The 23,701-nt window shown below is 41.7% G+C and overlaps 1 long non-coding RNA gene across 2 annotated transcripts in view; it reads left to right on the forward strand.

Moving 5' to 3' along the window:
* The first annotated feature begins 215 nt into the window (after positions 1-215).
* Positions 216-23,701, forward strand: part of LOC142072170 (uncharacterized) — a 65,535-nt gene continuing 42,049 nt past the window's right edge. For both annotated transcript variants that reach the window (XR_012668540.1, XR_012668539.1), the window contains exon 1: positions 216-1,000. This is a non-coding gene — a long non-coding RNA (uncharacterized LOC142072170). The remainder of the gene's footprint in view (positions 1,001-23,701) is intronic.

The following is a 23,701-nucleotide window of genomic DNA, read 5'->3' on the forward strand; positions in this document are numbered from 1 at the left end:
AAGTACCACAGAGTCATGAGACTCATGGGAGCCTGAATCCTGCCAGAATATCACAGCACATATGCCTTAGCAGTACAGGGCAGCCTACTTTGCTGTGCTTTAGAAAGGCAAGCATTCTGTTTCTACATAGTTAAGACCCAAGTAAAAGAGGTTTTAAGTGGTTATGCATCCTTAAAGAACAACTTGAATTTGTTTTTGAAACTGATGTATATCTAACTGGGTTTAGCCCTGAGCATGATTTGTTTTAATAGATCTTCAAAAAAAAAAAAAAAAAAGAGATGGCCAATGCTAGACTCATCTCACAGAGGCATACCAGAAAGGGCAAATTTTAAAAAGGATTTCTTACTTTATTGTTTTCAGTAACTCACCAAAATTTTCCCCTTCTTATTGAAGAAGATCTTCAGACCTTTTTAAAGATAAAAGTGACACTAAGAACAACAGAGAACAGCAGTCAGCTCATACAGTGTTACAGATTACTTTGTTGAAATCCCAGAAGACCTTGAAGCAATAGATTGCTGAGCAGAGAGTAAGAAAACAGACTCATAATGAATATGCAGAAGACAAACATATTTAGTGTAAATGTTGTGAAAGAAAAGATCACATCTGATGAGAAAGAATTAGAAGCTATTAAGACAGATGTCTGCTCAGAGAAAATGATATGCTTTCCCCTAATCTGTACGAGGAGGTAAAGAGAACACACAAGGGAGAATCTTTCTGAAGGATGAATATTACTATGAACTGCAAGATCCCTAACTGTGGATCAAACAGGTTGTCATAACAGTGTGGTTTCTTGACCCATAGTGCAGAAACAAGGGCACTTACGAAGAAAGTGATTCAGAAAAGCTTAACTATGAAGTAAAGAGAGGCATTATAGAGAGAGCGAGATCAAAACAAAAGAACAAATAGCAAGTGAGCCAGCCAATGTAAAGGACATCTTTACAAATCTGAACGTTCTGAAGTGGCAACGGACTGGTTGTGTCACAAAAAGAAGAAATAAAAGGTGGGTCTCACTACTTTCCAATCTACCCATCACCAAAAATTAAGATTATGTAAAGCAGACAGTCAGTCTGAAAGATTATATTCTCCACTCTTTCTTCATATTATGCCATGACAGTGCTCATAGATTTAAAAAATATTTAATGTATTAGTTATATTCAGGAAAGTAATGCCACACCATTCTTTAGGACAGTTATTGTGTAGAATCTATTGTGAAGAGATGTCAGTGAATGAATGTTTAGTTCAGTGATGGTTACCAGTAGTGAAAATGGAGGGTAGGAGATATCACAAAAAAAAAAAAAAAAAAAAATTGTAATGAAATAATTGTGAAATGGCATTGAAACTTCTTTTTCTAGCTCAGTTTTGTGGAGGGAACTGTCAGGGAAGGCTTGTGTGGCTGAGCAAGGGGGAAAAAAATAAACAAGAGAAAAAAGGGGTAGGATTTCAGAAGCATTCAGCATTGTCCTGACTGCTTCCATGGAAGGCAATTCCTATTGAGCTGGAATTGTACCCATGCAATTTAAGTCCATTCCCATTGTCTCTAGTGGGAGCAGAGTTAGGAACAACGCTGAACACTTTTGGAAAATTCCATCCAAAAGCTATTACTACTGCAGGGCTAAACAGAGACAGAAAAAGACAAACGAGTCTTAGAGAATATAAAGAAAAAGACTGGCTTGGAAGTGAACAAGAGGTTAGTGGGCCAACTTATGCTTTTATTTACATGTCCCACTAAATTAAGAGGGACAAGTTGAACAAGTGGGACAGAACAGAATTCTTTTTTCTTTTTTCAGATATGAACATGGAACCAAAACTATAAAAATAAATACCCACATATGCGGTTGCACTGGATTAAAAATAGAAATACAATTGCTGGAATTTGGCGGTTGTTGTACTATATTTTAAATTTATATATTTTATATTTAAAATGGGGATATATTAATTTTATCCCCAAAGGGGAAATAAAAAGCTTAAAACCAGATAGAAATAGAGTTATGTGCATTGCTTTTCAAGAATATTTGTGTACAGGTATTCTGCCTGTCTTTTATTAGTCACAAGTCAGTTTCATACAGAATAATCATAATTCATTGACCCATATGGCTGGGAAATACCTTTGACAGACACCGCAATTTAAAAATGGCAATAGGAAAGAAAGGCATTCTATACTTGAAAGCGAAGACACATTTTGATACGGTTCTTACATGGGGCAATTAGGACACAGTTCACAGACCACAAGAACAAGTCGTGGAAGCCAAAGGAAAAACACTATTGCCTGGGATGGAGTACACTTTGTGACTTTGAGCAGTCCTTGATTTCCAAGGATAGCTACTATTTTATCTGAAATTCTCTTTTGCTCCAGTTTAATCTGACCAAAGTGACGATCTGTATTTCTTCAATCAATTTCAGTTTTGCAGAATTGCTCAGAGAACAGGATGAAACAGTCTTGTCTTACAAAGCTACCAACTCCTCATATGATGGGAGAGAATGTGCAATAATAAGAGGCATACAAATGCAAAGACTGGGCTAAGTATTCTGCTACTGAAGTCTGTTTTACAAGCCATTTCAACCACTCCTTCTCTAGTCCAAGAAGAGATACAGGATATGGCCCCAAATCTACAAACACATTCATAGGTAACTTAATGCATGTGAATAGTTCCTCTGTCAGTGGACTACTTACATGTATAAGCACTTGCAGGATCAGGGTCTATAGTTCTGTATTTAATCATTTGAACCAATCCTACTCTTCTTACTCTTATTGAAATTGGACATCTTTCCTGAGTGATAAGTGCAAGATCATGCCCTATTACTTTTAAAAAGAACTTGTGCCTCTTACTGAAAAAAGAGTTTGGTCTGAATCAGGGAATGCGGGGAGAATCACTATGTAGAAAAAAAAAAAAATGATCGCCCTCCAATGAAAGAGTTTTTCTTGTTTACAATGTGAGATGTTCTTCCATGATTCATAATGTAGGCATATTTTTAAAGGACTTTAAGCTAACACCTCAGAGGTTTGTAACTTACAACAGTGGAAAAATAATACTTATGGGGGTCTGGGAAATTTGGATGAAGAATGAAGGAAGTCCTGTCTGATTAGGAACAGCTGAGATTTTATTGCCCTGTCTCGCATAAACATTTGTTACAGAAGGAACCTGAGAGAACTCTATTCCCCTTGGGTGAAATAAAATAATATTAAGTTGTCACAGCTGTACTATTTAAAACCACAATGTTTTTTATCCACCTCACTTACATAAATGTAACACTATTGAAGTCAACATGCAAATGGATACATTTGGACATTTTTCAAGCAATGGCAGAGCACAAAATATTCCTATGTTAGTGTTTATTAAGGCTACTCTGTGGGTGCCAGCATAAAGATCTATGCACCATTTAAATCTCATTTAAGCCCAACTAACACCCTCTCTCTCCACCACACTCTCTCACACACACACAATTTTCAAAAAGTTAATACACAGAAAAATGTTTTTAGGACAATTCAGTATATTTTAATGTAACCCAGGTGGCTTTTTGTTTGTTTGTTTTGCTTTATTTATACTTTCTGTGGTGTTGTGAACCCAAACAAAATGGCATTTAGCTGGTGCGCAAGATTCAGCCTTGCCAGTTTCACTATCTAATTCTGTAAAAAATGTAGTAGAAACAAACCCAACAAGACTCCATCCTCAAATCTAGACATACCATTGGGTTTTTGTTTTTAACCTTGAGTGAATGGATTTCCAGTTGACTCAAGCTAGTTAGCATGGTTATAAAGGTTAGTGTAGACACATCACAAATGTTTATTCCAGGATACAAATATTTATTCTAGGTTGAAATCAGTCTTTTGTGGAAGTTCTAGGAAGTGTTAGGCAACTTAAGTATTGGGGTCATTGCCACTCCCCCACAATAATGTGTGTAATATTATCAGCTTGAATTAAAAATTATCCTGCTTCTTTCAAGACTCCAGCAAACATATATCCTACTGACTGACAAACTAAATGAAGTCAATCAATTTGCGTTGATGTACTTGGAAAATGTAAAGGAAAAGCACACAATATAATAATTTAACCTAAAAACTATTACTGTTACGGAATTATATTTAGGTCAACTCACATTTTTCAGCAATAGTAAATTAAGAATCTGAGACAATTACATAGAGAGATTTTAGATTTTGCACTTACCATAGACCTCTTGCTCATATTTTGCCAGCTCAAATTATTTAAATATTCAAAAGGGAATGATTCAGACACTTTTACAAATACTGACGTGGAGAATGAAGGAGTTATGTATATGATTTTTTATAAATACCAGGTGCACCTCAGTTTAGCTGTATGCTATTATCATGCCTGAATGCATAGAGTTAAATCAAAAGCAGGCTGCAAGGAGGATAACAAGGGAGAATATTTGTACAATGTAGTGAGAAATTTACATCTCTTTGGTTATGGGAAATCTTACTTATTGTGTGAAGTTTGTAATCAGAAGAGTTTATAGTGGATGCTCCATCCAGGAGGCAGGTGCCAGAATGTCTCTCAGTCACTAAAGAAGTGACCCTGCTTAGTTCTTTCTTTAAAATACAGGAGCAATGTGGATGAAGGACATGCTTTTGGGTTATTGTTTTATATATATATATATATATATATATATATATATATATATTATATATATCATGTGCACCTCAAGTTCATCTGTGTGCTACTATCTTGGCTGAATGTTTTTGAGTTAAATTAAAAGGAAGCTATAAGGAAGAAACCAACAGGAAACAAAATAAGGGCAAAGGTCAGGTGCTATCATCGGGAATATCAAGGAAGAAGCTATCAAGTGGGAAATATCCATAGCCCAGCATCCACTAGACTGGCAAAGTTTACTCTTCCCAGGCCAAACCTAGGATCAGAGGAAGTATTAGAACCTTAAAGATGCTAGTATTGTCAGGAAGGTGTGGGGTGCTCGGGAAGATTAAGTGAGTTGTCAGCAGGCTGATAGAGACACAAAGACTGAGGGAGACACAGTGAGCATGTTGCCACAGCACAGTTTGCTTCTCCAGCCCAGACATGAGGTAACGGGGCTGAATGGAGATAGTGTGCTGAGGAGAACATACCACAGCTCACAAAGCAAGATTAGGGTTTAGGTAAGGGGAAAATATACAGACAGGCTGTTATTGTTTTAACTCTTGACTGACTGCTAGATGAGAGAATATATAATGCTTTGTTTTGAAAATGCTGTCTGAGTCACTTTAATCAGCCACTGTCACAGGCTTTCAGAGGAAGAGAGCTCACAGGTACCAAACACAGCTGGGTTTGATGGGTTAACACAGCTGGGGAACAGGTGGGCTGCAGCCTAGTGCTCCTGTCTAGGGGTAAATACACCACGTTGTTCCATCCTTGAAATATTGTGCAGGAAGCCAGATCGGTCATCTGAGAGGTGCCCTCAAGAAAGGCTAAAAGGAGCCTGAAATGCAGCTCACCTGGTAACTGTGTTGCCTTTTTGCAGACTCCCCACCCTCCATCGAGAAACTACTCAGGATAACTTACAAGTCAGCAGTAGTCCTAACAGTTCGGGAAATAAACAGCAGTTCAAGCTGTAGCGCTGACTCAAGTGTCTTGATTCATTATCCTAAATTTGTTTTTTGTGTGGTACCTGGAGCACTTTGTTGTATTTGGTGTGTGTGAAATTCACCCCTTAGCTTTCCTAATACAATATGATGGGGTGTGTACCTACTCAGGCCCTGAAGGGGTTAATGTGGGCCTGAGGGGCCAGACGGGGTACCTGGTTGCACCTGGTGGGAGATCCAAGTTTAACTGAATAAGATGCTCAGCTGGGCTGGAGTAGGCTGGATTATAAAGCCAGGAAGTTTACAGCAGAAAGAGACTGTTGGGAGAGAGTCTACAGTCAACTCTCTGGGAGCAGAGGGGAGGGAAAGTGAAAACCCAGGAGGGAGACTAAGCTCCAGGGTTTAAGCCCTAGAAGAAGGGCCAATCTGAGAGGAGCTGTGGGGAAAGGAAGCCTGAGAGGACTAGGTAGGAAGAAACCCAGGAAAACAGCAGCAAGGAGTAGGACCGTGCAGACCTTGGTTTCTAGTTGTTGTGTCCCTGGAACCCTATCAGCCACTGAGAAGTGGCACAGGAACATTGGAGATGCCAACCAGACAGTTAGTCCAGAGAGACATTTACCCTGGAAGAGGAGGACTATGGTGACTTGGCTGGAGAATCAAGCCACAAAGGGAAAGCAGTCGAGTCCCAGGGAAAGCCACACAGAGAGAGTGATGGAGTGCAACTGCAGGAAGGGACATAGACCTGGCAGTGCTAATCCCTAGGCATGGCCAAAAGGAGGTGCTCTAGCAGTGAGTGAACCCTGTGAGATACAGTAGTAACTGATGGTTAATACAAATACATTCTATCTCCTGGAGGAGTACAGAAGGGTTCAGAAATAATGACTATGATGGGCAATAGGCAGTCTACCCCTTTCTACACTTCATGGTATAATTTGAGTAGCTAGGTAGTCCAGGAATTGCATGAGCGGTTACCTCTTTTGACCTGAGCAATTAGCAAAAGGTCAAACCCTGTGGATTGCTTCCGTTAGGAGGAGAAACTGATGAGTATCTTGGATGAAATCCTGTTTATTTACAAAGAACACACAAAGTCCTGACTATGGGGGGAAGTAAAGAGGAGACAGAAGCAGAGAAACTAGGTCCAAATTCCTTCAGCCAGCACTCAGCCCAAAAGCTCTCTCCAGGCTTTTTTGGGGGCCACACTCTCTGTGCTTGTTCAGGGTAGCTGGCTTTCTGCTTTTTCTCTGTGTCTGTTTCTCCTGCTTTTCTCTCTCTCTAACCCCTCCCTTTACTAAAATCTAGTCTCCAGGTTTGCAATGGGGGCCAGGACCCGGTTGCAGCAACTTCTGTGCAGTCGAAAACCAGCTTGCTCCTTGGGTAAGTTGGCATCCACATTGGACTCAAGTTGGTTCAGAACCACTTTGAAGGTGATGCTCAAGAGGGAGACTGGACGAGATGGGTAATCTGCAGGTTTTTCAGGCTTTAGGAGTGCAATGACCTTGACTTCTCTCCACATGCTGCAGATTTCACCAGTCTCCAGGATGTTGAGCATTATCCATTGTTGTGCCAGTGGACCCAGGTTGTAGAGGAACTCAGGATAGACGCCTTCTTTTCCTGCTGCTTTTCCCAATTTTGTGGCTACAATGGCTTCATAAATCTTCTTACTTGCGAATGGTCCAGACCACTGGGATGATGGAGCACATGTGGACATCACCTGCTGGAGCTGATGCTGGACTTGGCTGCAATACTGTTTGTCCACATGCTGTTTTGATGTCCATAAAAGTTTAGCAGCAATGGCATTGGTTTTCACCTGCAGCCTAGTGGCATGTGTGAGATTTGCAACCCTCAGGTGTCACAGCAGGCTCCAAGCACATCTTCCTGAGCCACCATTTCCACTCTGCTGCATCCAGTGATGCCAGGAGGGCTTTTCCAATTTCTGGGTCTCTTCACTCATCATATTTGTGGAGGAGCTCTTGACTCTCTGCAGTCCACCAAGGAGTGTACAATGACATGTGTTCTTCTTTGTGGAGATTAGGAGTTCAGTAAAATGGTCCAAAGTCTTCTGTGTTGGGGGAATGGGGGAGGCTGTATTGTCCACAGTCCTAGTGAAAGGGCCCAGTCTGCTTTTTTTGAAGTTCCAGTGTTTTGAGTCGAGAACTGGGATTTGAATGCCAATATGGTCAGTACTGGTGTGTGCTGGCTATTCAGGAAGTCATAGAGGATGATCTGTGATGTGCGTATCGGTGGCCCTGTAGCATCTTTAGATAAGACATTCAGGAGGGCAGTACCCTCTGCCCCATCTTGCAGACTGGAAATGACATGCCGTTTCACATGAAAAAGGAGGAACATATAATCTGTGGATGCCCAGCATGTCAGTTCTTCACCTGCAATGTGGTTTGCTGCATAGCCCCACTGGGTGAGGTGACTGTTACAGGCACATGCAAATACAGCTGAGTCCTGTGCATTCTGCAGAGCTGGCTGAGGGCACTGAGCCCCAGGTGGTTTATATATATTAGTGATGGTAAGCTTGCCAATGTGTTGTTTGTTTTGTGTGCTGTTGGAGGCAGAACCACATTCACTGATCTCCTGCTTTATGTAAATTGCCAGCCTTTATTTTGGATGGTAATTGCTGGAGATGAGTTTATAGCCATTGATTTTGTAGCAACAGGCTTTTTGTTCCTTTGGAACATGGGTCTTCTGGAGGGCGCGGATGTCTAGGCTGGTGGTCTTCAGCATTTTCTCCGGGTTGTCACACTTGGACCGATGGAGAGAGGCCTTTAATATTCAATTGGCAGATCTTTACCTCAGGTCCAATCTGCCTAGAACATTGACCCTGAAAAGGTAGACTTATTTTGTTGCTTTTTTGACTTGGAGGCCAGATGTTCCATCAACAATTTGATGATGTTAGTCATTGTTTCCCACTTAACAGGGTGGATTGTGTGAAGGTCATCATCTTCCACCCCAAAAAAGCAAAATAACCATGAAACAACTATATTTTCTTCATGTCATCAGCAGTGTTTCCTCTAATAGTTTACATCCATGTGTGGAATGGATTTTGTTATATTCACCAATATGGAGGTGATGTGTGGCAGGGGTGGGGCCGAGGGGTTTGGGCAGAGGGTTGGGGTGCGGGAGGAGTGAGGGCTCTGGCTGGGGGATGGGGCCAGGGATGAGAGGTTTGGGGTACAGGAAGGGGCTCAGGGCTAGGGCAGAGGGTTGGGGTGCAGGGGAGGGGGGTTGAGGGCTCCGGCTGGGAGTGCGGGTTCTGGGGAAGTGGGGATGAGGGGTTTGGGGTGCAGGCTGCCTTGGGGCTGTGGCAGGGAGAAAGGACTCCCTCCAGCCCTCTCTCACCACAGCAGCCCAGGGCCTGGTGAGAGGCACCTCTCCTTGGCCATGGCAGCCCTATGCCAGGGCCAGGGGAGAGGCACCTCTCCTTGCCGCGGTAGCCCCAGGGCTGGGGCTGGGGGAGAGGTGCTTTTCTCTGCTACAGCCCTGCACACCCCCTACCTTTCTCCTTTCCACTCCAGACCCCTGAGGCTGCATGCCTGCATGACCCTGGATAGCCTGCTGCGTGGCCGTGCAGCTAAGAGGAAACTTAGGTCATCAGTTATTAGCTCTCCTTCCCTGCCAAATAGAGGCCCTATACTTTCCTTCATCTTTCTGTTGCTCCTAATGTATTTAAAGAATCTCTTCTTGTTGTTTTTTATATCCCATGCTAGGTGTAACTCATTTTGTGCTTCAGCCTTTCTAACTTTATTTCCCCTTGCTTGGCCTAGTCTTTTGCATTCCCCGTTAGCCATTTGTCCATGTTTCAATTTTTTTTGTAGAATTCCAATTTGATTCAACTCATTAAAGAGCTTCTGATGGAGCCATATTGGTTGTTTATTATTCTTCCTCTCTTTCCTTTGCCTCAGGATAATTTGCAGTTGTGCCTTTAATATTATCTGTTTGAGAATCAGCCAGCTTACCTGAACTCCTTTTTCCCTTAGATTTTCTTTCCATGGGACCTTACTTACCAGTTCTCTAAGTTTGTTCTTCCCTTTTTTTCTTAAAGTCTATTGTCCTTATTCTGCTCTTGTCATTGGCTTCCTTTCTTTAGAATCATGAAATCCATCATTCATGATCATTTTCACTTTCAGATGTGCTACCAATTCCACCCTGTTGGTCAAAATCAACTCTGAAATAACTGTCCTCCTAGTTGCTTCCTCTCCTTTTTGGAACAAGAAGTTATCCCCAATTCATTCCAAGAACTTATTGGAAATTTGGGGTTTTGCTTTTACCATGAACGTCTGGGCAGTTAAAACCCCCCATCACCAGGTCTTGCATTTTGGTTATTTGCACTTGAAATGTCGCCTTCTCCTCGTCTTCCTTATTTAGTGGACTTTAGGAGACCCCTGCCATGACAGCACCCTATTTTTTACCCTTTTTATTTTTACCCAGAGACTCTCAACTGGACCTCAGAACAAGTACATATATTGATGTATACTGCAACACCTCCATTTTCACCCTGCCTGAACAAGCTATACCAATATTCCGTGGTAAGGCTATATCATTTCCCTCCTGCAGCTTCCTGCTGCTCTTCATAGGAGAATCAGCTCCTCAGCACCGAGCTTGTTCTACTAATTGAACTCTACACCCCATCCCACGTGGGGCAGGCAAAGTCAATTGTATGGGGCTGGCCAGCTCCAGGCCTCTGGCCCTCAAAAAGGCTGGCCATCCTGGTATAAAAAGTGAAGCGTGTTCTCTTCGCATCAAATTCTAGTCCTGATGCTCTGTTCTTAGCACAACTCGGGAGGCAGAGGGATTGAAGAGGTATCTTTGAACTGCTTCTGATCCAGGTTCCCCAACATAAATTAGATCAGCCCTAGGCTTGCTCTAACTTGTACTGGCTACTAATAGTCTGAAGAGCCTATTACAGCTATCAGGGATCACCAATGTGCAGGTGCATGCCATCCATGACCCTGGATTGACCATGAGGTAGAGGGGTGGCTTAGGAGATGCCACCTGAGGAACCCCCTACCCTGGAGTGATCCTCCTGTGCCTGACTGAGCTAGGTTTAGGGCAACTTTTGTGCTGGTGGAGAGTAATGCATATTTGCCCTAATGGAGGGTATATTCTGGCCCTTGGTCTTTAGATACATTACATATAAGCAACAATGGGAGCTGTCCATGCCTATCTGAGGGGATAAGTAGGCCCATAGATTAGAGAGTACATGCCTTAGGGTATAGGTAAAATAAAGAACAGTATTACACATTGTAAATTAACTGTAATATTCCTGCATATAAAAGGCAAATGAAATCAGACTTGGAAAACATTTGATACATGTGCAGTAGCTGCCTTCTAAAAAAGGATTAGCAGGCTAGTAAATACTAGATGAAAATGTTTTCTATTATCCTGCTCCTCATCAATCCCTCAGTTACCGCCCTACAATTTATTGTAGTGTCAAATGCATCCGTGATCTATGTTACAACTTATTCAGCTTTTTCCACCATTACACCTCTTCCTAGCACCATGCACCCTTTCCACCATCACATCCTCCTGGTAGTCTTCGGCATTGGTACTGGTGTTGGTTCTAACCTGTAAACACCCATCCTGAATCTCTATAAGCAATTCAGTATGGATCAAGTAACCAGCCACAGCGGTACCTGTAGCTACATTTTTAGCACAGATCCATAGCAGGAAGCAGTTCTCTGTGTTCTTACTTTACTTTTTAAAAAAATCATAGCTCATGTGAAGAAAATGTGAGCTCATTAGAGCAATTACAGTATGAATAATGTGCTGGCCAATATAGGTCTCAAATGTGAGATCTCACAAGATTAAAGCCGAAGGCATACGTGGGTTCCAATTACTGTGTGAAGGAGTACTGGGGCCAGACAAAGATCATTGCTTTATGCTTTATCACTTAATCATATTCATCCTTTCATGTATCCTAGTTAGAAAAATGGGATATTTAGGCTTCAAGGCCAGAAGGCTTGTGTAGGTTTGTTCTGTCCTTTGAATTAGCAAAGATACCCTGCATTTCCCCCTGAAGTTATTTCCTTTTTAAAACCTGCTTAAAATTTTAACTTGCCCCTATTTGTTTCACTGATCCTATTGCTGCCCTTGCTACTTGTAACTGTTATTGTGTAAAGCAACTCCACCTTCTTTTGTGCCCACTTTTCCTGAGCTTTATTTGCTGCCCTCTCCCTTTCTTGTAAGTGAGAAGAGTTGGGAGAGAATCCTGTCAAGAACCCTAAAGTGATCAAAACATGTCTAGGGATCGTGTGGAAATTGAAAAGACCTAACAAAAGAGTCATCCTTATAAATGGAAGAAATGCACAGAAATGCTAAGTGAAAGACATTCAAATTGTTATGAGAAGTGGAAAGAGGTTTCAGACACTTTTGAATACCCATCAAAGGAACACAAAGGACTGCTGCTCACAGTTATCTCACTTTAAATCCACTACAATAATGTTTAGCTTTCTAGTTCCATATGCAGATATGCTCACTAACTACATCTGCAGTTTTGATTTCATTTAGATGAATGGACTGTTATTCAAATCCCATTTTTCTTTATATGCCATGAGATCAATTTGGAGCAAAACTCTTAAGCTGTAATACTATTAAAATGCAGATAACTAAATTCACTGGGTGAAATCCTGGCTTCATATAAGTCAATGGGAGTTTTACCACTGACTGTAATGGAGCCAGGATTTCTGTCACTGTACTACATGATGGCAGGAAAGTGAAGAGAAGGAAAATAATAAAAAAAAGTACACTTATCTAGTGCCTGTCATCTGATCATGCCAAAATAATTTACCAACATTAATAAAGCCTCAGAACACCCCATGAGTTATACACATTTTATAGATGGGGAAACCAAGGCACAATGAGGCACAATTGACTTGCCCAAGGTCACCTAGTGAGCAGTGGCCCCACTGAAAAGGGAACCCAGGAATCTGGGCAGGTAGTTCCTGGGGCTAATCACTAGATCAAAGAAAAGGAGGATAAGGAGGAAGTTGATGACTAGCTGCTCTACTTCTGTCAAGTATCAGGGAGTAGCCGTGTTAGTCTGTACCCACAAAAACAACAAGGACTCCGGTGGCACCTTAAAGACTAACAGATTTATTTGATCATAAGCTTTTGTGGGTAAAAATCTCACTTCTTCAGAGCTTTCATGGGTAAAAACCTCACTTCTTCAGATGCATCTGAAGAAGTGAGGTTTTTACCCACGAAAGCTTATGATCAAATAAATCTGTTAGTCTTTAAGGTGCTACTGGACTCCTTGTTATTCTACTTCTGATTTCACAATCTCATCAGCAAGTAGTGTCTGTTCAGAGGGTGGCAGTAGAGATGAGCCGGGGGGCGGGGGAGGGGGAGGGAGAGGAGAGAGAGTAGGAGGAAGAAAGTGGAACAGGAAGTATAATTGCCTGTTGTTCTAGATTTTTACAGTGCAGGACAGTGTGTATATGCCTCCTTTCCTCAGTTATAAATTACAGTTTATTCTTTTACTCTGTGATTTTTAAGACAAGGGACCCCATCTCTGCATGGTACAAGGGTGTCGGTAAAGAACTGGATTAAGAACTGGATTATTTGTACTCCAGATAATTTACTAATCCTTAAAAGAAATTGTTTAGTCTTCAGCAAAATAAATTGTTTAATTCCTGGAAGGATTCCAGTTTCCTCCAGCTCCATTTTAACCAAAATCATCTACAAAACTATATACAAAACTTTTCTAAATGATGAAGTGCGAAGACAGGTCCTTAGAAATACTTGAATGGGAACATGTTAGAAAGAGTTTTACTAATTAATTATAGGGCAAGGCAGTTACAGTTGAAAGTACAATTAGACTAATTGTAACCGACACACCTTGTGGGTGCGGTGTTCTGTCCTATCTAGTGGCACTGAGACCACTGAGAGAGATAAAATGAGTTTGCTCTACAGCCTTAGCTAACAGGCAGTTGGCTTTTAGCTCATGCAGTGGAGGCTCATGCACTAAGCTCTACATAGTCACCAGTTCGATCCCATCCACTGACAATTAGGGTCTGTGGGCGTTACATAATTAATTTAGTTAGCCCGTAAACCCTGCAAGTACAGAAGTGCTTTTGTTAGCGTTTCTCTAATTTATATTTATTAGAACATAACAGGGGCACTTTAGTACCAGCTGTGCTTCAGCTAGACAATTTCTTCACAAGCACAGCCTACTGGTTTCGAAGAGAAACTGTCACAATCAGTTGCTTGTTAAACAAGTTTAAAGCCTGATCCAAAGACCACTGAAGAATATAGAATATGTATATGAATTCATTGGCCTTTTCCCTTCCTTTCTGTGTTTTTGCATATTTCCCTTCAATCACTTGTATTTATTTTACAATTTTAATAAACCTTAACACATAGAAAATAATCCAGAAATCAGTGTCGTTACCTCTGGCATATTTGAGGTGTTTGGTTATGACTTTTGACAAGTCACAAATCTAGGTAGAGGGCACGATGGAAGTGGAGCTGCTCTGAAATAATATACGAATGCTATATGTTTACTGAATGAATATATAAGTTTAGTTCAATAGGGTGCAGCTAGAAAAAACAAGCAACAAGGGCAAAAAATAGCTCAAGTTAACCTACCCTTTAGCAAACACTTGAATGTTAAGGGACAATGCCCCAACCTCTTAACTGTGAACATTTTACCTTCATTTTACCTTCTCTCCAGCCAACGTGCATAACCAGTTTTGTCAAGAAGGGCCAAAGCTCTGGAACACAGAAGAATAAAATACTTCCGGAAGTTTAAGGAGGATCTGTTTCTTAAGAGAGTGGGTGAATTGTTCAGGGGAACAAGACAAACATTCTGAAGTATCTGATGAAGTTAACCCCTCGAGTTTAGCATAAGAGGATGGTAAGCCTAATAGATATGCCAATAGCATTGTATACCACTGCTCATAGATTCCTGAAGGAAAGAAATGCAGGTATCCAAACTCAGTTGGACCTGCAGGATAAGCATGGTTGATACACAGGGTACAGTAGCCAAAGGCCTGGTGTAAGAGTGTGAGAATTGTGGAAATTCACCTTGACATAGGTAAAGTCGTTAAGGTAGAGTGAGAGGGGGGACAGTGCACTATAGAGAGCAAAAAAGAGGACAGAGGTGCAGCTAGCCCTGAGCCATGACAGAGGGGAGCAGAGAAAAAATGGTGGACAGAATGACAAAAGGAGAAGGGCTAGAGGGGGAGATGGCGGAATACTATCAGTAATACCCATTTGGGGATGGGTTACACCTAATAACATCCAGATTTATAAAACAAGAAAATGGGAAGTTTGAGTATGAGGTGTAAAAGTTTAACATGGCTGCATGAACTAACTTTTCAAACTATCAAAACAGAGAGGTTTCACCCAGCTCTTCATCATGTGGCCCTGAATTCTATGTCTCATTAAAAATATGATTTTTTTTAAAAAAAAGGAAAAAATCCTTACTAGTTAAACAATGGCAGCACAGCAGACTTAGGGCGAGAATCACTCACAAAACCCGCTGTAAACATGGAGTTAAAATTGCTGCCATACAGCAGAGTGTTACCACCTCCTCCCCCTGCACTTCCTGAATGGGAGAGATTAATTCCTCAAATTTAAACATTCAAAAAACCAGGAAACACAGTCACAGCTTTTACACAAGAATTACAATATAAGCAACCCGACCGACAAACCCCTTTACAAGAGCATTGCAGCTACATTAAAAAAGAAACCTCAGATTAGAAAAAGAAAAATGCAAAGTTAAGATATTTCTCTGGCTAATCGACCACACTGATACCTGAAGGCTCTTCAATCTAATAGATTGAAGGTCAAGAGTTAGTGACTAGAAGTTGAACTCAGCAATGTTCAACTTGGAAATAAGCTGCTAAGGAAGGGAAATTAACCATTAGAACAAAGTATCAATAGATGTGATAATTCAGAGTCTTTAAATCAAGACTGGATACATCTGTAAAAAAATAAAATTAAATCGAACCACAGGTTGTTGGACTAGATGCAGAAATTACTGGATGAAATCCATGGCCTGTGTTAATCAGGAGGCGAGACAAGAGGAGCATAATGATTCCCTCCTAGCCTTTAAATCTATGATGATGAATACAGTCTTTTGCTCTTTACATCCCAAATACGAAGGAATCACGCAGGCACAAGGGGGTCCAAATAAATCTGTTTATTAAACATGTATAATATGCAAGGCCTAGCTACGTATACACACTACTGCTCTGGTAGGTGTCTGGTGGCTTCTGGATCACAGAGTGGGCGCTCACGAGTTATTTGAAGGAATACTACCCAATTCTTACACAGCACAATGTGTTGAAATTGGGTAGTATATTTGAATTATAGAGAGATTTGAAAACTGGCTTTAAATGCTATTGCAACCTTACTACAGAGTTGCTATCACTTATCCATAATTCTCAGTTTGGGGCTTTTCAACGGTGTATCTACTCTTAGTATTAAGGAGTATTGCCTAGTTAAATCTCTATCTTGAGCAGATAACATCCATTTACAATGGACAATTAAGAAATTTTATTAATGGCTTCTGAAGAGGATGTTTCCCTTTATGATTATTTGCTTGGAGATAGAGGCTAATAATCAAATTTAATTCCTGAGGATTCTTTTCCCATTAGTCACACTCCATGCTAGGGGAGGGTGTACTATCCTTCCCATTAAGCAACTGAGGATCAGTACTGTTATGTAAAAAGAGATCTTTTGTTCTCATCTCTCTCTCTCTCACTCACACACACTTTTCTCCATGCACATTTTAAAGTGAAATAATCTTTTGATCCATTGAAGAAATTAAACTGCATAAAAACAAATGAAGTAAAAACAGTTTAAATATAATTGGTTACTAATGATACATTAGTAGAACATTATGATGATAGCAATTTCACTGTCACAGAACTCCAGGATTTCTTATTATCACCTGTAATTTCTACTCTATTTAAAGTAGCACAATATTTTTGCTAGTGTTAAAACCATACCAAACTACTTTCTTCATTTAGGGCCTGCTCTTGCACCAGTGAAGTCAGTGAAAGTTTTACCATTGTTGCCATTTGGAGCATGCATATCTAAAGAAATTCTGTGCTCATTTACACTGGTGTAGATCTGGAGTAACTTGCCTGAAGCCAATAATTATTCTGAATGTATGCCAGAGTAACAGAGCAGAGTTTGGCACCTGATATTCACTGACAAGGGCTTCAGCTTAATAATTCTATTACCATTAAAGTTTCCAGTTAACAATTACAGTGTAAGCATCTGTTGGTGTTTCTGTGATAAACTCATATTCAGGGACTTATAAGATGGCTGTACATATTAAATCTATTCTAAAAATCCAGAAAAAAAGAGATCCAAAGTGTTTCAAAGTGTAATTTTAAAAATTGTGTTGCTCATCTAAGTGATAGGAAGCAACAAATTAAAAGTGAAATGAATACCAACATGTATTTCTGTACTCACAGCCTAAAATAACTAAAAAAAGTTGCATTTTACATCCATAAATGAACCTCACCATTTTAATATAATTAAAAATATGAGTGAAGGCAGAGGTTCAATATAATTAAAAATATGAGTGAAAGCAGCGGTTCATATACTAAACCCAAGTGATTTGCTGAGGGTGAGATCCTCACCCCAGCTCCTTTATGCTGGAGGTAAGGACCAGAGCAGTATAAAGGGGCTCTAAAAGTCCTGGATCCAATCAGGGGACAATTCTCAGGGTGAAGGGACCGAGGAGTCATCTGCTGTTGATGTCCTTGCAAGCACTGGCCCAGGGCCATGGCTGGGGACAGGAAGACATCTCAGGTGTGAAGACACGGTTTTGTGGCTATTCTGAGCAGTGCTGTTACCCACAGCCAGGAAGGAACAGGATTTCATCACTTAGCCCAGTGGGGCAGTGTAAATTATGCCAGTGGGCACTCAATCCCAAGGAACAGCCCGGAACTGGGAAGGTGCTAACTTGACTTAATGCCTCCTTCTCCTGACTGGTGAGTTTTTTTTCTGTGCCTTAAAGAAGGAATTAACCAATGTAAATGCACTGTTGTAGGAGTAGTGTAAAAAGCTAGAAAACAAAAAGAAATGCACATACTACTGATCCACCAGGAGTCTATGAAAATACTCGTTATAGGAGATATAGTTTTGGGTAACAGCCCCATGGTTAATTTTAACCCTCTAGAGAATTTACGGTGAGTCCCTTATGCTTAGCAATTTGTCCCACCTTGTATTTAGCTTGGACACTCTAGTTACCTTCTTCAGACCCTGAGGAAGAGCTCCATGAAGCTTGTCCCTTCCGCCAACAGGAGCTGGACCAATAAAAGATATTATTTCACCTTCCTTGTCTCTCACAAAACTGAAAGGGGTAAGTTAATCATAGGCTTCTCCCTAAGACAAAAGGTTTATGTGAACCCACACAGGAGTTTTGGACTGTGGGGGAAGAAGGACTTTTCCAAAGTATTGTTTTGGGATGGGGGGCGAAGGGGGGGGGAGAGAAAGAGAATAGCCAGAATACAGAGGACCAGACAATGACACAGACAGACAGGAAGAGTGGCTGAAAACATGTTGTCTGAACCTGGAACAAACCTGCAGAGAGATTTTTGGGTCAGGGGCACAGGCTGAAGAAAAAAAAAAAAAGGGCTCGTGGCACAGTGAGCAAAGCTTTTTCATGCTCTTTAATTCCTTAGGTATTCAAAAGCCCAGGACTTTGCACATTCTTTGTGAAGAAACAAATCTGCATCAAACACATACCTGACTAACGCAATCTCTATGCCCAACTGGAACATTCCCATGGCCCCAAACTTCCACTAGCCAAGAGGTTGAAAAAGGGGCACCACTTCTTTTGCAGTAATTTAGTGGGAAAGCCAGTGAATAGTTTATGGCTATGTTTTCACTGCAAGAAAAATGTGTATTTACAGAAAGTGAGCTATTTGATGTAAAATTCTAACTGAGACAAGGCTCTGTAGTTTTTACTTTGACACAGTTAGATGAGGCCAGCCCCAACCGGGGGAATGGGGAGACATTGTGTTGACTTTAACTAGCCACATCAAAGTAGTACTCACATGTGCCTGTCTCAGCTAGAATTTTACATCAAGATAACTAATTCAAGTTAGTTATCTTGATATGAAAACCTTTTTTATTGCACTTTGTAGCCTAAAAGCATCAGGGGAGCTATCCGGCAATTTTGAGGATTATAAATAACAACTCCAAAACAAGGAAAAGGGTGAAGTGGGTCATGGGTTCACTGATTTATGAGTCAGCAGGCTAACCAAATCCAAGAATGATGCAGGGAGAGATGACAGACCCAACCAGAAAAAGCCTGAAGCACAGGCAACCACTGTTCTGGAGACAAAAATGGGAAAGAGAGCCTAACAGCTCAGCTGACCACCAGTTACTGTCTACTACGATATCCTGTCTGGAAGGAAGAAAGGCAAAAGTAGACTTTGACATACTCATGCCCATAAACATGTTCCTAGCAGCAGCTCTTATTCAGCTAAGAGCTACAATATTAACTTTGAAACTGCTGCAGTTTGATTCCTGCCTGTGAGAGTAGTCTCAATGCAGGTCTACGTTAGTATTAAGATACTCTGTACCCATAATAGGCAATTTTTTAGCTAAAATTAAGACTGATAGTTGTTGATATGTCTTGTATTCTGTAACTATTTCAATATATTTATATCTAATTACTTATACTGTCTTTTTAAACATTTATGAAATGTGTTACTGCTTGGGTAGTTGTCTCAGGATGTAGTATATGAGTTTTCTAACCAGAGAACAATAAAGAAACTATATTTTTGCTTTTTGCTACTTAGTTGCTAGCAATGAATTGGAACTTGGTTTTTATCTTCATATAGAGTCTGGCGTTCTTTTCCTTGAAAGAATAGGGGTAGTGAAGTGATGGTTTTCTAAGGTCTTATTGAATTTGATTTTAAGTAGCCATTGCACTACAACCCTCTCCCCTTTTAACTTTCCTCCAGTCTCATGCGGGCGGTCTCATCACATCACCACCTAGTACCCAGTCTGGCTTCAGGCTAGCTCCTACCTCACCTTCCCCTCACTCAGGTTAGATCTCCTGACCTTCCAGCATGGTTTGGTTTCTGCAGTGACTTGGTCCTCTGGGTAAGTCATTAAAGAAAGAAATCCACCCCTGCAGGCTATCCAAGTCCAAAACAAATGCCAAGAGTCTTCCACACTCACCTCCGGACTTAAACTGGGCCTACTCCCTCCTAAGGGATTGATTTTTCTCCTCAGCCCCTCCTGGGCATCTTGAAGTCTCTCCCAAGCTCCAAACCCCATGCCATCTTCCCTGAAGTATCACTTTGACTCTCCCTATGCTTTTCATTTATCTCCACCCCAGAAGGCCTGATTTGGTTACATGACCTGCCTATCATGTGTCTTTACTCATTTTCCCCACCTGGGGAAGTGAGTTAAGCATGTTACAGGTGGGGCTGTGCCCAGATCTCCTTAAAGGGCCAGTCAGCCTGTGACAAGTTTATATCATAAACTCAGTGTAGTTAAGTGGAAGTCATCATGATTCCAGGGGAGTCAGTTGGAAACTTTACCTTCCAGTTCCCTGCTTGGCATTCTTCTTCTTAGGAGAGGAGGAACCCTGGCTGATGGTGGGGTCATGGCAGAAGCAGCTGCCACCATGGAAGGAGCCTTCTGGGAGGGCTCTTGCCCTTTTTCCTACCCTGGTCCTTTTTGCTAATTGAGGGGGGCTCCCTTGGTCATGGTAGGACTTTTAGCAGAGTCCCTGCCTGTGCCTGCCATTGTCCCAGTGGGGGTGCTGATGGTATCACAGCAGTGTTGGTGGTGATAGCCACAGGAGTGAATGGGAGAGAAAACAAAGATGGGGCAACAGTGATGACCAGGGAACCTCCTCTCTGAGTCTCCTCCCTCTCTTTCCCCCATGGATGAAGCTGCCAGAGCAGAAGCCTTACATGTGGCAGAACTGGGATCCACCATAGAGGATAGGTGATGGGAACAGCCACAGGAGTGGGGGTTGAGGGGAAGAAATTATAAAGGGAAGGGGGGAATAGGGAAAATGGATGCTAACTATTCCTCCTCACTAGGCTACGAGTGGCGGCAGGATGGTACAAACAGAAAATGTTGGTGAGGGGAATTAAAACAAACCAGCAAAGAAGTTGGGGGGTCACAGCAGGCAGTTTTGGGGAAACTAGCTCCACCTGCTGCACTGGGAGCAATGGGCAGATGTAAGTGTGAAGGATGCAGTGGATGGGGGACGGGGGGATGAAAACAAAATGGAGATGGAGAATCACAAGCGCTGGGAATGCACGGCTGCATAGGGCAGGTGAAGACAGCGAAGGCAGAGAACATATAGTAAGGGGGAGGGGCTTGGACAGGGCAGGCAACAAAGTAGCAAGAGGAGGGGGGCTGGGCAGGATGGGAGAGGTAGGTAACAAACAATAAAGGGGAAACACAGGTGGGGTGGTAGGCCGGGGAGGTAGGTAACAAACTGGAAGGCAGTGAACTGCGAGGTGAGGGGGACCATGCAAGATGCGGGGAGTGAACTGCAAGGGGGGAGGCCACAGAGGGACCAGGTGACATGGGGGAAGCAGCAAACTCCAAAGGGGGGAAAAGGATAGCATGGTGGGGAGGCAAAGTGAGCATGAGGGGGTGGCCCACCAGCGTAATGCTAATTGACAGAAACAGGGTGGGGAGGGGGAAGTCCAAGAGGTCAGGTGATCTCTGTGTGTCCTGCTGCTGTGGTTGCCCAGGACGGCTCCAGACTCTCCTGCTGCTACTGGTAAGCTGGAAAGCTTGGGAGCAGCCTTGTCATACAGATGGCTGGGGGAGTGAGGATCCAATCGACAGTTCATTTTTCACTCCAAATAAAAAGTGGAGTGGGTAAAGAATGTGGTCTATTTTCTTGGCAGCTGCTCAGGCGGTGGGGGACAGTCCCTGAGATTTCATTGTCTGAGGAGGAATTAAGCTCCAGTGTATTCCTCCTCACTGAGCTGATGCCTGGGCCTTCCACAGCTGCAGTATAATAACAATGTATCTTATAAATATCTATTTACTCAACAGCCTCCTCTCAGATATATCCCAGCATTCAAATAGCAAAACACTCAGAGAGACTGAATAGCACCTTGTTTAGTTGTGGGGGTCAAGTGCTATGGCAACCATTTTTTATGCTATTTGGAATTTGGTATTTATACATACTAACAGAAAGCTGCTTTAAGCTATTCTGCTTTGAGGGACTCATTACTGCTTAACTCAATTGGCAGGCTAGCTTTCTGCAAGTCATTGAGTCAGATTGTGAAAAATATCCTAGCAGTCCCCTACTTCCTTAGACTGACTTACTCAGACTCACCCCCACTTACCAACATGTAACTTAATTGCATCACCTCCTTTCACGACACCTCTGAATTTAGGTCATCAGGGTCTGAGGGCTTGGCTACACTTAAAATGCTACAGTGGCACAGTTGCACTGCTGTTGTGCTTCAGTGTAGATACTACCTGTTGCCAATAGGAGCGGTTTCCCCATCAGCATAGATAATCCATCTCAAGGGCAGTGGTGCTGGGACAATTTTTATAGTGTTCAGAGTAACAGCCGTGTTAGTCTGTATTCGCAAAAAGAAAAGGAGTACTTGTGGCACCTTAGAGACTAACCAATTTATTTGAGCATGAACTTTCGTGAGCTACAGCTCACTTCATCGGATGGATATAGTGTGAATGCTGAAGGCGGAAACCATGTATTTGGATTGTTATTACTACTTCAAACCAGGGCCGAATTAAGACCTTTAGAGGCCCTAAGCACTGAAAAGATTATGGTGGCCCCCATATGTAATTCAAAATAAAAACAATACTATTTTGTTTTTCGAAATGACACAAAACTTACATGTATGCTGAAATGAAAATATCTTCTTTCTAGATTTTCTGATTGAAAAATTCTGGATAAGTTCATCGAAGCTGACTCGATGAAGCATGTCCGCTTCCACACACAATAGGGAAAGTGAATCAAGTCTGTCCTGATGCATTGTTGTTTTCTGAGGGTTTTTTATTCTTTTCAGCTGAGAAAAAGAGCATTCTGCGGAGCAGTTAGTAATCATCAATGTTAGAAAAATATGTAGTGCGATCTCTACATTTGGAAATACATATTGTATTCCATCTTTCAATATTGTGTCATGAAGATGAACGTGACTGAATTTCATTGTTCCTGTTTCATTAAACTTTGAACGTATATAACAGTGGAACTGCCATACTTCTCCACAGAGATTCATGTTCAAATCAACAGGGTATGAGTCAACTAGCTTTTGGGAACCTTGTGAATATTGTTTGTCAGATAAGTCCATATTGTTTAGAAAAGAAAATCTACTTGATACTACTTTGTACACTTCACCTCTCCTCTTCATATGAGCTTCAAGTGTATCAATTTTAGCATAGTAAGTAGATACGCAAAATTTGTCTCTAGGATTCAATGCTGTTTCTGTTGCACTGCTATCATTTGCTTGTTTTTTCCTGATTTGCTTGCAGGACTGGGCTTCTTTGTAGTAAGTATCAGGCAAGATATCTTTTGATATGTCTTCAAATCTTTCGAAATCATTCCTCAAAGTGTGTAAGTGGTCTGCTAATGATTGACAGAGATCTGCACATGTTTTCAAATCCAATTCTTTTTCTTGGAGAGCTTGACTTGTGTGGTAAAAGTGTTGTAAAATTTCATTCCACATGGTCAACATGAATACAAACGCTAGTTCTTGCATCTTGTTTGCAATGTTTTCTGCCTCTCGTATAGTTTCTCCCTTTTGTGATTGGTCTTCAGCTATACTTTCTAATGCATCCACAATCTTTGAGTAGGACTCCAGAATTGCGCTTGTAGCCACTGCATGTGCCTCCCAGTGAGTATTAGCAAGAGATTTCAACACATGATCATTGCCCAAATATGTTTTAAGAACTGCCAGAGGCGGCTCTACCAATTTTGCCGCCCCAAGCAGTCACCACCGAATTGCCGCCACTGCAACAGCACCGGAGCTGCTGCCGAATTGCTGCCACGGGACACGGATTGCTGCCCCATTCTGAATGCCGCCCCAAGAATCTGCTTGGAAAGCTGGTGCCTGGGGCCAGCCCTGAGAACTGCCCATCAGTTTGTTGAGGCAGAGAAAAATATATAAAGTAACTGGACTGTTGAGAAAAAACTTACTGTCATCGTACAACAATCAACAGCACTGCAGCCAACAAGCTTGA

Source organism: Caretta caretta, chromosome 5 (assembly GCF_965140235.1).
Source record: "Caretta caretta isolate rCarCar2 chromosome 5, rCarCar1.hap1, whole genome shotgun sequence".
Taxonomy (NCBI): Eukaryota; Metazoa; Chordata; order Testudines; family Cheloniidae; genus Caretta; species Caretta caretta.